General features: G+C 43.7%; 1 protein-coding gene across 1 annotated transcript in view; it reads left to right on the top strand.

Moving 5' to 3' along the window:
* Positions 1-14,210, top strand: part of LOC146766085 (uncharacterized) — an 84,185-nt gene that overhangs the window by 34,198 nt on the left and 35,777 nt on the right. The window contains exon 1 of the mRNA XM_085591739.1: positions 1-14,210. This exon is cut by the window's left edge and continues 34,198 nt beyond it. The gene's annotated coding sequence lies outside the window, so the exon portion shown is untranslated.

The raw sequence follows: 14,210 nt of genomic DNA, 5'->3' as shown, positions 1-14,210 counted from the left end.
GCTAACAGTTCAGGACTCTACTCTCACAACTTCTATCTTGTTCCTTGTCCTTGTTCAAAAATAAATCTGAAATGAACAGAATTACAGTTTTGCTGTTCCCTGGAACCTGCTGTGGCCAGGTGGAGCTGCACCCAGGGCTGCTGGAAACTCCCTCAGGCATCAAACCCTGGTTCAGACTGTGGCCTGAATTTCTCAGCAATTATTTAAAATACTTTTGCTAACTCTGAAGCCAATGCTTCTTTAAAGAAAGCTCCATAAGATATAATATTAATATTGAGGTGTTTTTCCTCTCTGAGCAGTACCTTGCTGTGCTCAGCAAAGCTCCTGCTAATGGCCATGGATGTGCTTGTGGAGGTTTCCTCATCTGATTTCCTCCTTCTTTGGCTCTGGGGTTTGTTGGAACTCACAATGTCCCTCACACATTTTTGGAGGTTCCAGGTCCAGGTCAGAAGCATTTGAGACCCTGGCAGGCAGCTGGAAACAGCTGTGATTTTGGGTTTGAACCATGGAATGATTTACCAACCTTGCAGGAAGAACAAGAAGTCACAAAAGTTTAGATATTAGAGTAGAAGTAGTCACAAAGTAGAGGGAAGAATTTTTGAGTGCTGTACAGGGGGGTTTTGGTTTTGTACATGGGGGTCAGAGGTTTTAAGATGGAGGGATCTGGGCCTGCCCTGTCCTCCCTCTTTCTCCTTCCTTACCTCCATGTTCTTGGTGATGTTGGCACTCACAGATTGGTTTAGAGTAGAAAAGCACCATTTAATATAGGTAATAGGCATTGGGGAAAAACTGTAACCATGGAACATGTAATGTCCCATATAAAAGAGAGCAGCAGCCCTGGCGGGGAGAGAAGAAGCAGTCGGGGTCAGAGAGGATGTCAGGGTGTCAGGTTTTCGATAACTTGCAATAAACTGCCTTGAGACCGAACAGCAGAGACTGCTGAGCCTTTCTTTGGAAGCTCGGGGTGGAGGAGAGACTTTCCCACCACAGGGAGCCCCTGAGCCAGGCCGGGTTCCGTCAGGGGCTGTTCAGAGGCCCGGCAGCCCTGGGAGCCTGGAGCAGGTCCCAGCCTGTGCCCGGGGGGACACGGGGCTGGCCTGGGCTGACACCGGCTCTGACACCCACCCCAGCCAGAGTCTGCTCCTTGCTCAGCCTCAGCTCTGAGCTGCCCAGCTCCAAATCCCCCTGAAATCCTCCAGGAGAGCAGCACACAGGGCTACCACTGCCAGCTGAACTCTTAGAGGGAGCCACGTGAGCTGGTCCTGGACTCTTGTGCTGTGGGAACCTTATACCCATATCTGCCAGGGAAATAATACTTCAAACACACAGAAATGCATCCAGCTATTTCAGCACAGGGAAAATATTGATATTTCTAAGAACATTACACAGCACTTTATTTAATCCAAGGGAAAATTTTCTAGAAACTTGGGTAAACAATCCTTGGCAAAAGTTGTGTACTGTAGCTGGGAGCTGGGCAAGCTGACCTAATAGATCTTTTCCATTTCTCACCTCTAAAACCCCGTGCAGCCTTTTTTTGTGTGTGTGTCAGGGATCAGTGGAGCATATCTGTGTGTGCTGGAAAAGAGATTGGCTATAACCATCTTGCACTTGCTTTGACATGTGCTTTGTCTTCTTATAAAAAACGAACTTTAAAAATTCATACTTAATGAGGCCTCAGATTCTTATAAGCAGTTTAATCAGGCTGTGCCACTACGAGGCACGTGGTTAAACACAGTCTCTTCTAAGCAAGGGCATGACTTCCTACTTTTAAAGCATGATATCTTTTGCTTTTGGGCTTCTGAGTCTTGACTTATGTTTAATCTTTCAATTAAATTCCCTTCAGATGTGAATTTTGTCAATGCTCATTTCTCCCACACAAAAATCTGGTTACATTATGTGATGTTTTCTTCAGATCTCTCTTCGGCATGGCATTTCCCACCCCCTTTTTTATTTTTTCCTTCTCTCTGCTGGAAGGAAAAATTGTTTTTAACTGTGCCTGAGGCTTTGTCTTTGTCCTTCACTCATCCCCAGGACAGCAAATCCCCTCTGCAGGGGTCCCCCCAAGCCCCTCTGCTGCCCTGGGAGGTCCCAGCTCAGCAGGGACAGCGAGGAGCAGGCGCTCACAGCCAGGTCTGGCACCCCTGGGTGCCCAGGGCTCTGATCAGGTACAAGTCAGACAATGAGGAGGGAATAAAACACAGAAGAAACAAGTGAGGAAATGAATGCACCTGTTGAATGAATGAGTTCTCAAACAAGCTCAGTGAGTTCTCTCACACATCCCTGGGTCGTTCCTCAGCCCCTGGATCCCATCCCAGGTGTGCAGGGCCTTGGGCATGCCCAGGGCTGAGCACGGTGGTGCTGTGCCTCCATCCCTCCCGAGGCTGGAGCAGCCCTGGCAGCTTTGGACTCGACTGTTTTCTGTATTTCATTTTGGGTAAGAGCCCCTTTTGGCAGGTTTAACCAGCTGCTTTTAAGGAGCTCCTAGTTCAGAAGTGTTCTGTGAATTTCTGCAGCTTTCAGCAGCCATAAACAGAACAGTTGTCCCTTCTTGAACACAGCTGTACTTTTTTCAGAGCTGGGTTTTGATGCCCACTTTTATTTGTCCTTTGAGCTTTGTTGCTGAGTAGTCACTTGCAGTTGGAGAACATCAAAGGATGAGTGGTTTTACAGGTCACATTTAAATATAAATAGCTTTGAAGTTTATACTTTATTGGAAGAAAATGCTTGGTTGGTTGTTGTTTCATCACATCTTAATTACAGAAACTGACTCTGACCACTAAAGAAATTTCTAACAAAAGTTATGTGGTCTTTGCTTCAAGGGGAGTCATACACAGAGTGGGCATCCAGGGGACAAGGACTAATATAAGGACCCAGGAGATTGATGACTTCTCCTTTTTCAACTTATTCTAGCAGGAAAATGCTCAAACATCTCTTTTTATACCTACACATTCAGTGTCTCATCAGAATCTTGAGGGATCTGGTCCATTTTAAGTTAAAATAGATCCCTTTAAACTACTCTTTGAGCAGGCAGGATTTCTGCTCATGTGCTGCTATGGGAATTTCCCAAATTAATGATCTGGGCAAACTTCAGAGTAGGTTTGCAGTGTGAATGCAGAGCCTATCTGTTAACTGACCTCACTCCAGAGACCTGGAAAGATAAAAGTTTTATTATCTCTCCCTGATGGACTCCCAAGAGACTTTCTCTAAGTCTTGCTTCCACAACACATTCAGGTATGAGCCTTGACCTAAAAAATAAAAACCTATCTTGAAGTCACAGGGGAATGCACCAGCAAGAACTGGCACATTTCAACCCTAATTGTTCCATTTCCAAGCAGGATGAATATAAGCAAATTCTGCTTTCAGCAGGCTGCTATTGAGGGGGACCACCCTGCACAGAATAATTCATCCAAATTAGCCACTGCATCTGGTTTCAGTCACACAGCTCTCCATCACTGTTTTACAGATTAAAAGATCTCATCTAAGATTTAACACATTGATTCAATTACTTCAACTTGTGCTTCAAACACCATCAAAGTGTTGATTCTTTTCCCTTAATTCTTTTGAAAGACTAATTCAGACTGTCTCATTAACTAGAGAAGACTGCAAATTTGGATAATGTGTTTAAGTGGAGAAGCTTGATCCATCTTGATTAAAAGATTTTTTGTAGCTAATGCTTAACCTCTTAAGTTCATAAACTGAGCTGCAGTTAATGAGTGTGTTTCATTCTCAAATTTAAGCATCCTCCCACTTCTTTTTGCCCCAAAATCAAAAGGAGACATTTTGTGAGCTGAGAAATGCAACGTTTATGCTAATTCAATATCATAATTATTTCACAGTCACTGAAATACCTATGTGCAAACAGTTACATAAATGCCATGAATAAATACACCAGCATACTGTTTGCTTTGCTGAGTAAATCCGTTCATTAGAAAGATAAATTATTATATTGCCTAATTAGACATCATCCAGGAAGGACATTTTCATGAAGAGCCAGATGGGCAAAAACTGTCCTGGATCACTTGTTCTGAAAAAGCACTGCAGGAAAAACTGATTAGCAAACATTTCTGATGCATTTCCTTGTATTTGGAACAGGCAGGGATGTGGAAAAAAACAAACTTAGTGCAAGACTTTGAGGCATGGAAGGGGGCCCTTCTGGCTTCCTATATAACCAGCATAAATTGAAGAATATATTCATTAAAACCAGATAGTTTTGGGGCCTGTATTCTAGGTCATAAACATGAGGTCAAACAGCTTCTAAACATAATCTCTGGTGTTAGGAAAGCTAGAAATTGTTCTTGACTACAACAAAAAGGGATTACTATGTACAGCGGACTGCATCTAATAGGATGAATTTTGTGGAGTTCTTTTTACACCAAAATACTTGTTTACTGTAAAACAGCAGTTTACTGTAAAATAGGCATCTGGCTGTACTGATCACAGGAGAGGTGGGCAGTAAAACTGGGTGAAAAAGTTTTCAAGTAATGTTTGTTCAAAATTTTGCATGTGCAGGAGATGTTTGCAAATTCAAGAAACTCATCTTCTGACAGGAGGAAAATGAAAGTGGGCCGTGGGCCAAAAGCTTGCAGAGACTAACTCCCAGCAGCACAGGGCAGGGCAGCAGAAGCCAGAATTTTCTCCTCCCTGGAAATCCCAGAAGGGTTTTGAACACACCACTCACATTGCTGACCCAGGCACCAGGAGAAGGAACCCTCTGCTCCTCCAACTTTGCCAAGTCAGCAGAGGAAAGACCCACAGCTGCCAAGGGATTTGCTCTGACCTGGCAGGGCCCTCTGAAAGCCTTTTTCTCTGCTGCAGCCCTGGTATAGCAGCAGTGGAAATGTCAGGTTTCTGTGGCCTTAAACTGCTGAATGTCCCTGTGTGTGATTGTGTGTTTGGCACAGCAGCTCTGTCCTCGTGTGTTTGGGAGGCACAAAGCACCTCCAGAGGAAGCTGACCCAGTGTTCATACACTGAAAATGATGTGGCTGCCACTGGAGCAGCTGTCATAATGTCTTTTTGTAATAGGAAAGATGTGACCAATGAAGCAAGCAGTATGTTGCTTGTTCACAAATAATATCCATGCTCTGGCATGGAAGCTTTGGTCCAGAAATTTTATATCTCAACAGTTAATGCCTGAAAGAAAACAATATCCCTTCAATGTGAGTCCCTGGGAAATGAAACTCTGTGAGAAAACTTGTACTTAGAGAGTTTTGTTTGATCCTCAGTGTGTATAATTAAGTTTGAATACTTCATTTTCAGGCTACATTTAAGTTACCTCAAAAGTCATTTACACTTTGCAAGTCATTTCATCCCAGAGAAGAGGCTTAAATGTGAGTTCTGTTTTCTTTTCCTTAACTTCAGGAAGTGGAGGTTCAAACAATTTATATGTGTCTGTAATTTAAATAAAAGGGAGGTGACACCTGCCTGCTCATCTGGAAACAGAGACTTGGGGGTCAGCAGCTTGCATAGCCAGGATGTCAGGCTCTCCCAGGGTCACTTCCCTGGCAATCCCTGTTCTGGCCTTTGGGTGGTCCTCCCTTTGTTCCCAGCATCTTGTCCAGCTCTCCAAAAATAGAGTATCCCCAAACTGTAGCTGGTGGAAGTCAACAGAGCATCAGTGCTTTCCACTGAACCTGAGAGCAGTCTGTGGCTGTGGGATGCTGGAATGGCACTGCCAGAGCCATTCAGAGCAGCATGGCTGTGTCCTGCCCGTGAGGGGGGTCACACAGGCATGGTGACAGCACAGGGTGACATCCCCAGGACAGCACAACTTTGCTCCTTGGCTGTTCTGCCACGGGAAAAGAAGCTGGTGTTCATGCAGGAAATAAATCAAAAGCTTCAGCAGCAGCAAGGTCTCTCTGCGCCAGGCAGATGAAAAATTCCTCCCTGCCCTGCTTCTTGTGCTGCATCTCAGTGGGGTGAAGTGACAGTGCAAAGATGTACGAGACAGAGAGCTGCTGCTCTGGTCCCCAGCCACCCCATCTCATCCAGGGCTTTCTTTGACAAAGTAGGTTACTAGATTTGTGTATAATGAGGGCAGGGACTGTGGTGCTGCTGCTCTCCCAGTGCTTAGGTCTGGCCCAGTGGTGTGTCTGCCCTGCTGTGGTACCGGAGCTCCCAGGGGCCACTCACCGAGCAAGGGCAGCCCTGACTGCCCCTGCCCCTCCACACTGCAGAGCACGGGCCAGGGGCTTCATGCCAGGGAATCTCTGCTCATCTAGACCTGAAATCTGAATCCTAGAGCCTTGGGATGGTTTGGGTTGGAGGGGACCCTAAAGATCATCTCATTCCATCCCCTTCCACTATCCCAGGCTGCTTCAAGCCTCATCCAATCTGGCCATGGACACTTCCAGGGATGGGGCAGGCACAGCTTCTCTAGGCACCTTGTGCCAGGGCCTCACCACCCTCACAGTTAAGAATTTCCTCTCAAAATCCAGCCTAAACCTGCCCTACCCTATATATGTTTGTGTGTCCTGATGTGAAATCATAAATACGTACACATGCATTAAAAATGTACCTACCCCAGTAACATCACTAGAGAGGTGATACTTTCACATTTTAATCTAAGTTTTTTGGTTATTATGATATAGAACATCCCCCATGGGTCTATGGAGAATTTTACATTTTCATGGCAAAATTGTCTCTCCAGCAAATTGTTTCCTGTCTAAAAGATAGGTCAAACAGATTTAGAATGAAAACAGTGGAAATCTGAGTCCGGGACTTGCCCAAAGATTTGCTCTGATTTCCAGACTCCAATGTGAAGATGCTGTTCATTGGATCTCATTGCTGGAAGCCCCAGCACTGGCAGCACAGGGCTGGAAAGCAGAGACAGCTCTGCACAGCTCCTGCCATGACCCCAGGGCACTGCACAGCCCCCAGCGCAGGCTGCTGCTTCAGGGGACATATCTGAAGGCAAACCTGTCAGCAGAGCATCTCCCTTCTCCTTTTCATCTTATTTTTAGTTCTTCATTTTAGCAGCATTAGTAGCTCCTATTCCTGTTTATTGCCTCGTGCTTGCTTTGAGGAGAGAGTTGCACCCCATCTCTGCAGTGCCAGGCTGGGGAAAGCAGCTTTCCACCACTGCCCCTCAGATGTGGCACCTCTCATGGTGGAGCACTTTCAGAGCAAGGCTGGGCACTGCAGCAGGAGGGTGAAGTGTGGAGGGTGGTGGCAGGGCATTCTGGGCACTCTGCTGTAGGGCTCAAACTTGGCTTGCAAAGATTTGGAGGGTGCTCTAAAGCCATTTTCCAAAACTAATACCTAGAAAGGGATTACAAGGCTGTGTATGCTTCTGGCATGCAATGGTTTTGTAGTGGTTTCCAGTCACAGAAAGCCAGTTTTGTCCCCTGAAATGCCACTTTTAACTATGGAGCTGGGGGAAAATGATTTGTCTAGTGACTCTGACAAACCTCATCACTGCTGGGTTCTGCCTGCCTGTGTACTTCATATACACTGCTGGGCTTGATCTAGATGGAAAACCTCCAGTTGTGTTGTTCACACAGACACGTTAAGCCAGGAGCAGTTATTTCCCCACCAATATGCTACAAATATCTTTAAATATGTTTTCTGAATCTGCAGGGTGAGCATCCTGGAGATTTGACTTTTCCTACTGCTAGGGGCATCCACTTTGCACAATGACTCTGCTGAAACAATCCTGGGGCTCTCTCTGGACCTTGTGCAGCACACATTCAGCAGGTATTTGCATCCCCAAGTCAGCAGTGGGATGTAGATAGCATCACCATGAAGAAAGGGGACAGAATCTGATTTTGTGCTGAGCAGTCATCCTGAATTTGGAAGGTGTTCAGAGACAGGTCTGAATGTGTGATGAATTGCTTGAACAGGACTCTCTGCAACTCTCTTGGAGGAACAGGATTAGTACTTGGCCAAAATGCATGTGAAACTGGCTTTTCTTTAATTTTCCACATTCTTCTGTTTGCTTTGTGCTGTCTACATACCAAATTTGTACTCATTCTGTAGGTTTGTGAGCTACTTGAGTGGAGTTTAGAAAAATGTGAAGGGCTTAATTATATCCTCATTCGATTTGGTGGGAGTTTTGCCATTGATTTAAGTGGGAACAGAGCTGTGAAAAAGGATTTGCATGCATTGATTAAGTGTGCTGCAAGGGAAGGTCAAATGGGTGAACTTGGAGAAGAAGGAAAGTTCAATGTCCTAACAATCATGTCATTCTCATCCCTTTGAGATTAGATTTCTCCTTTAAATAAATGTATCATATAAATAGGGTTTGTTTTGGATCTACAAATTTTGATGAGGATTTTTGGCTTCAAGGGTGTGTGATTAGTTTTGAATCCATAAATATAAATGAGAGTTTTTGGCTTAATTGTGGGAATTCTTTGGCTTTGCATTTCAGTGGTGGTTTCCTTTTCATCTGGCAACATAATCCCTGACCTTGTTTTACAATAGTAACACTTTAAAAATATATCTGTAAATATCCACATGGCTGAAGGTAAAGGTCTGGAGTAAGTCACCGAGGGCTGTGTGATTCCTGCTGTGAAGGATGCAGTGAGAGAGCAGATTAGAGTCCTTAGGCACAGAGCAGGAAACCAGAGCTGCCAAGCTCACAGAGCTTAGTGTGGCACATGGGCCAAGTGGTTTGCCAGCAATCCTGACCCAGCATTCCCCAGCTCACTCTGCCATCCCAGGAATGAGAAATTTCTGGTCATTTTGTCTTCCTGTCACTTCTGCCATGTCCTGTGACCACTGAGAGGCAATCCCAGATTTTCTTCCACTGAGAAACCGGGGAATGGGGGAATGTGGGATGTTTTAAGATTCCCTTATCATCTTCTCAGAGGGCAAGCTTCAGTGGCTGATGTGTGGACTTCAGGAAGGAATGGGGTGGTGGATCAAAGGGGTGAATCCATAGGGTGACTTCTGGCATGCAGGTAGTGCCACCCACACTGGCTGTGTGCCAGGAGCCATCCTGCAGCATTCCCTGGCACTAAGCCATGGTTCTTAACTTTGAAACAGCTGGGTGGGAGATGGCTGGGTCTGCAAACAGTGAAACTTGACTTCTCCAAGTCCTTTTGCAACAATTAGCTCAAACAAGCCAAGGTCAGAGAGCACCAGTGGCTGGAGAGGAAGGGATGGGTTGATGACACCAGAGAGAAGCAGTGAAGCTCCTGAAGCAGAGGAACCCTCTTCTTTCACAGCACACCTGAGCCAGGCAGCAGAGAGCTGCTGCTCTTAAACAGGCACACATAAACTGATTTAAATGTGTTCACAACCTACTTATTTGTGCATGAATATTCTGGGAATCCTGAAACACTGCCAGCTCATTGTCAAGCTTTTGGGAGACACGTGCACTGCTGGAGATAACCTGCTGTGCTGTCTGACTTCTTCTTCCAATGGATCAGGCATACAGTGTTTATTCTTCAGTGATCTCTCTTGGCAAGTTCAGCTTTGTTTGGTCTGGCTTTTCTTCTAGCCTTGTCAGTAGTCCTCCCCAAATGGTCTAACAGCTACATCTACATTCCCAAATATCTCAATTTCCTGCCTTTTCTGAATTCCATATATTGATACTTGTATTAATAAAGCACGAGGAAAATCTTAGGCTTTAATCAGCAGTCTCTGAACTTGAGAAAGGTTCTGCCCCAAACCACAGTATAAATGAAATTAAATTGATAAAGCTGATTACAAATCCAGACAGTCAGAATGAATAACAGCTATGCCAACTTGTAAAAAAACATTGTTTTCCTTCTCATCAACTTTCATTATATTTTATTATAAACATAAAGTCAAAAACACATCTATACCTACTCAAATAGGGCCAAATCCTTATTTGCCATTCCTGGCTACATCCTAGTTTGTAGCTTAGAGAACCTGAGCACTTCCTTTAAAACCTTGATGACAATAACCTTGATTTTTTTTCCTGCCCCCATTGTGGCCTCAAATGTGCTAATGCAGCTTTGGGCAGGAGAGGATTTCAGAGGAGTCAGACAGCTTTCACTAAGTTCTCTGGGAACAGGATTAGGCCATCAAGTGGAGAAAACTTGGGTTACATGTTAATTTGAAGGGTAACTCTTGCTTTAATTGGCAGCTGGATCTTCACTTCTGAGCAGCTGAGGATGCAGTGACAAGGATAAATAGCACCACAGGACCTGGCTACAATTTCTGACTGGCTGGATTTCATGTGAGCTCAAAATCCTGTCCACGTTTATGGAAAAAAGCAGTTGAAAAGAGGGTATTGCCATTGTCATTGTATGGACAAATGAATGGCCCTGTGGGGACAGGCTTCTGACAGCTTTATTTATAACCCTTCTCCAAACAGAGCCCGAGTCCTCCACAGCTGAGTGTCAGGTAACATCAACGACACGAGTTATGCTGAGTCTTTCGTGGCAGATCGAATCCAATAAGAAACACGTTAGAATGTGAACCTACAATTTTCATACTCTGTTTAAACCCTGATGATGTTCTCTTCTGGGATTTTCTGGGTGACTTGTAATCTTCAGTGCAGTAATCTGCAGCAGCAGAAGTTGCACATGAGCCACTGTTCTTTTAAACTGATTCCTCACATTGCCTGCAGCTCCGTGGCAATCGCTCACTGCGGGTAATTAAATTGTCCTGGACAGAGCTGGAGAAGGATGCATGGCAAATGGAAAGAAGAGAAAAATTAGAGCAAGAGGTTCACTGATCATAGCTGATGCTAAAATATCTTTTTTTAATGGAACAATTTATTTCCTGGTTTATAGCGGCAGCTGAATTAATCAGCTGCCTGTGGCTGCCTTTGCATACAGATTCCCTGGGACGGGCAGGGTGCAGCCCAGGGCAGGGTGCAGGCAGGGTGACCCCACTTGCTCTGCCTCTGACAATCCAGCACCAGCTCTCTTTAAAGTCTCTGTTCCATTTTATTTGCATTTTCTGCCTTATCACTTCTCTTTCCATCTCTGGTGATCTTCTTATTTTTATCACTTAACCTTCCTCCCAAAACTGCCAACTTTTCTCCTGCAATAACCTGGCAGAGTTCAAGGTCAGGAACTTGCCACTCAACATGAAAAGAGATGCAAAAACTGTTTTAGCAACAGTCTCCACCCATAGAAGTGCTGCAGCAGGCTGCTGTTCTTTAGCGACTTAAACACCCATTTCAGAATGAATTAAGGGGCTTTTCCAAGGTGAGGAAAAGAGCAGAACTGGAAGGTTAAATAACTGAGTGGTTTAGTAGCAACACACAAGACATAGTAGGAGTTTCTCATTTTGCATCCCAGTTCCTTGATGACAATATGTATAAAACCATCTTTGGAACAGGTTTGGAATCAAATAAATATTCAGCTGGAGAAACAAATTAGGAACAGACAGTTCCAAACTTAACCAGGCATGCAAAGTCCTCTGTTGATCTAGAAATTAGAGATCTCCATAGTCAGCTGAGCATTTTCCAAAGAGTATCTAAATGTTTCCCAAGGTTAATTTGAGAGTAGAAATGATCTATAAATCATTAGGATGAGTAGATAAATCAGACAAAAATGGTGGGATTTTTAAACTACTACTCAGGATATTGATAGCTGAATGCCAGATAAAATTGTAGAAACAATTGTTTTTAAAGGCATTTGTACTCTGAAGGAAATTTAGAATGGAAAGTTGCTGTGTTTGGGTTTTTTTTGTTTGGGGAAAGGGGTTTGAGTGTTTCTGGGTCCTTTTTAATGAGCTTGTTGAATCAATTTGTATATGTATCCTAGCACCAGCCTTGCCAAAAGCCTGAGTTGAACACCAGGAGTCTGTGAAACAATTTTACAGAATACATTGGGCTTTTGGTCAAATCCAGGATATGGGTTCATCCATGTTTTCATGGCTTTAATTCGAGTCACTTTCACAGCTGATAATACTGAGATTATAAGATGCACTTGTGGAAGAAGCATCAGTCCTGGCCTTCCCCACACAGCTGGTTCCAGGTGAAATGGCTGGATTTTGCCATGGAAATTTACCTTTCTTTTGTGTATTCTCTGCTTCTTTCAAATACACATTTGAAGGATTTTCCTGCTCCAGAATATGCTGTCTCTAGTCTAGAAGATCTTTATTTTAAGTGCAATAGTCAGAATGATTTTTTTTTTTTTTAAACCTGAAATACCCAATGGCTGTTTCAATTAGTTCTCTGTAAGCATTTCCCCAGGTGGGGTGGGGATTTGTAGGGTGTGCATAGCACTGATTGCCATTCATGTAGGAAAATCAGTCCAGATTTCCTTAATCTGAGACCCAGCTGGCAGAGCTCAGGTAGGGCTGACAGCCTGGGAGTTACAGTCCTGCATGGATTTTGCACTCTCCCTGCAGCACCTGATCATCTACCTAAGCTAGTTCATTTGTAATTGGAGAGGGTTTTCACTTCTTGGTAATTTCTTTACAAAATTTTCTACAGACTTATCTGTACACAAATTCTCATTTACACAAAGGAGATCTTTGAGTTTATCACAGTGTTCCTGTTCTTTGTATTTACTCACAAATTACTGTAAATCCATTCACACCACAGTAATGGCATGGTGGAGATTTATGTTTTAACTGTAACAGCATTTCACCAATTGACTGAAGTGTTTCTTGTCATGAATATTTTAATGAGTGCTATAGACTTTATATCTGGTGAAAGAATATAATTTTCAGATGTCTGCTCTTGCCAGATGACATAGCAGAAGAGAGGCACAAAGTGTTCAGATGAACAAATGTCTAATGGACTGATCAGAAAATTACACTGTAGCTGCCTCGTTTCATGTTTCTTTGCTGCCAGACATTTGCTAAACTGATTAACTGATTGACAGGTAACACTTCACTGCATTTGTAGGTTTCTTTGAACAAAGATCGGGGAAATAAAATAATGAAGAGAAATGTATTCATTACTAGCAAAAGATCTGAAGGAACAGTTTGCATGTTCCTCAAGAGCTGTGTTTCCCAAGGAAAAGGGCAAAGGTAGTGGGAATGAAATTATCTGAATATCCTTTGTCACTTCTCCTATTTGAATTGTCAAAATGGAGGAAATCACTCAGAACTAACCCCTGGCTTGAGTTGTAAGAAAAAGTCTTCAGAGAATGCGGGCAGAGAAGTACCAAGGGTCGGGTAGATACCCCCCTGGGCACGGAGGACACAGGGAGGGATCCTGAGGGACAAGGCTGTTTTCCAAGGGCAATGTTTCTAGAGAGGCACGACACAAACCTGATCTGAACTATCACTTTAGGTCAGCAGACATAAGCTGGACCACAATTTTTTTTGCATGTCCCTATAAACAATGTCCATGAGGACTTCACAGAGGGGTTGTGGGATATTAGGAATAGATGTTTGCAAAGAACTTGGGAAGGTTTTCTCCCATTTGTTGGTGTTCTGGTTAAGAGTCTCTTGCAAGTAGCAAGAACACAGGTAGCCTCTAACCAGAGTTTTCTTTCCTCTTGGTTCCTGATAAGGGAATTCCTTCTCCTTCAGGGTTGTAGTGGAGGAAAAAAGTAAAAGTGAGTGGGAAGATGGATATCTATCACTGTAGTGTTACCTTCTGAGTCACAGTTCTTTTAAGAAAAGAGATCCTGGAGAGGAGAATAATTAGTTTTAACTGAATGGTTGATATTGATAGCAAGAGAAAAACTAGCTCCTGTCAGCAAGCAGAATACCTGCCCACTGCCAGGGAGGAAAGGAGAGCAGCAATCATGTCCATGAACCTAATTACCTAATTGTCACATGATTCTAACTGTGGGTCAGGTTTGGGTGTTGCAGTTTCAAACTGGTGGATCAAGGTGTGGAAGGCTCCATGTGTCACTCTCAGCCCTCTGATACGAGCACAGCCCATTGATGCCCATCTTCTCTCCAGTGGCTGACTGTTCACTTCTGAACATTTGTTTTTAGCCATGCCAATAGGAAATATTTTCAGGGCTTACAAAGAGGTTGGATTTTAAAATATCGAAGTAGGATGAAAAAAAAAAGTAAAAGGAAATTAAAAAGGACTGATTTGCACATGAATGTATTTTTTATCAGTTTTCAGGCTTATTGGATGACGGCATAAAAGATTAAAAATATCCTTACCCACTGAGTGAGAAATGTATGTTATTAATGCAGATAAACTTAATTGAAGCTAGATGTCAGGCAGTTAAAATATATTTCTATAGAGGTTTTTCCACTCTTGTTGAGAAGCTGAAATTCATCGTGCTTGGACTTGGTGTTTCTAAAGCTGGAGAGGAAGGGAAAAGTGACCCAACAAGCTCCTGCTCACTAGAAAGAGGGGAAGCACCACAG

Source organism: Lonchura striata, chromosome 14, assembly GCF_050655825.1.
Source record: "Lonchura striata isolate lonStrDom1 chromosome 14, ASM5065582v1, whole genome shotgun sequence".
Lineage (NCBI taxonomy): Eukaryota > Metazoa > Chordata > Aves > Passeriformes > Estrildidae > Lonchura > Lonchura striata.
Note: the sequence above shows the minus strand (reverse complement) of the source record. Positions and strands in the feature narration are given on the sequence as shown.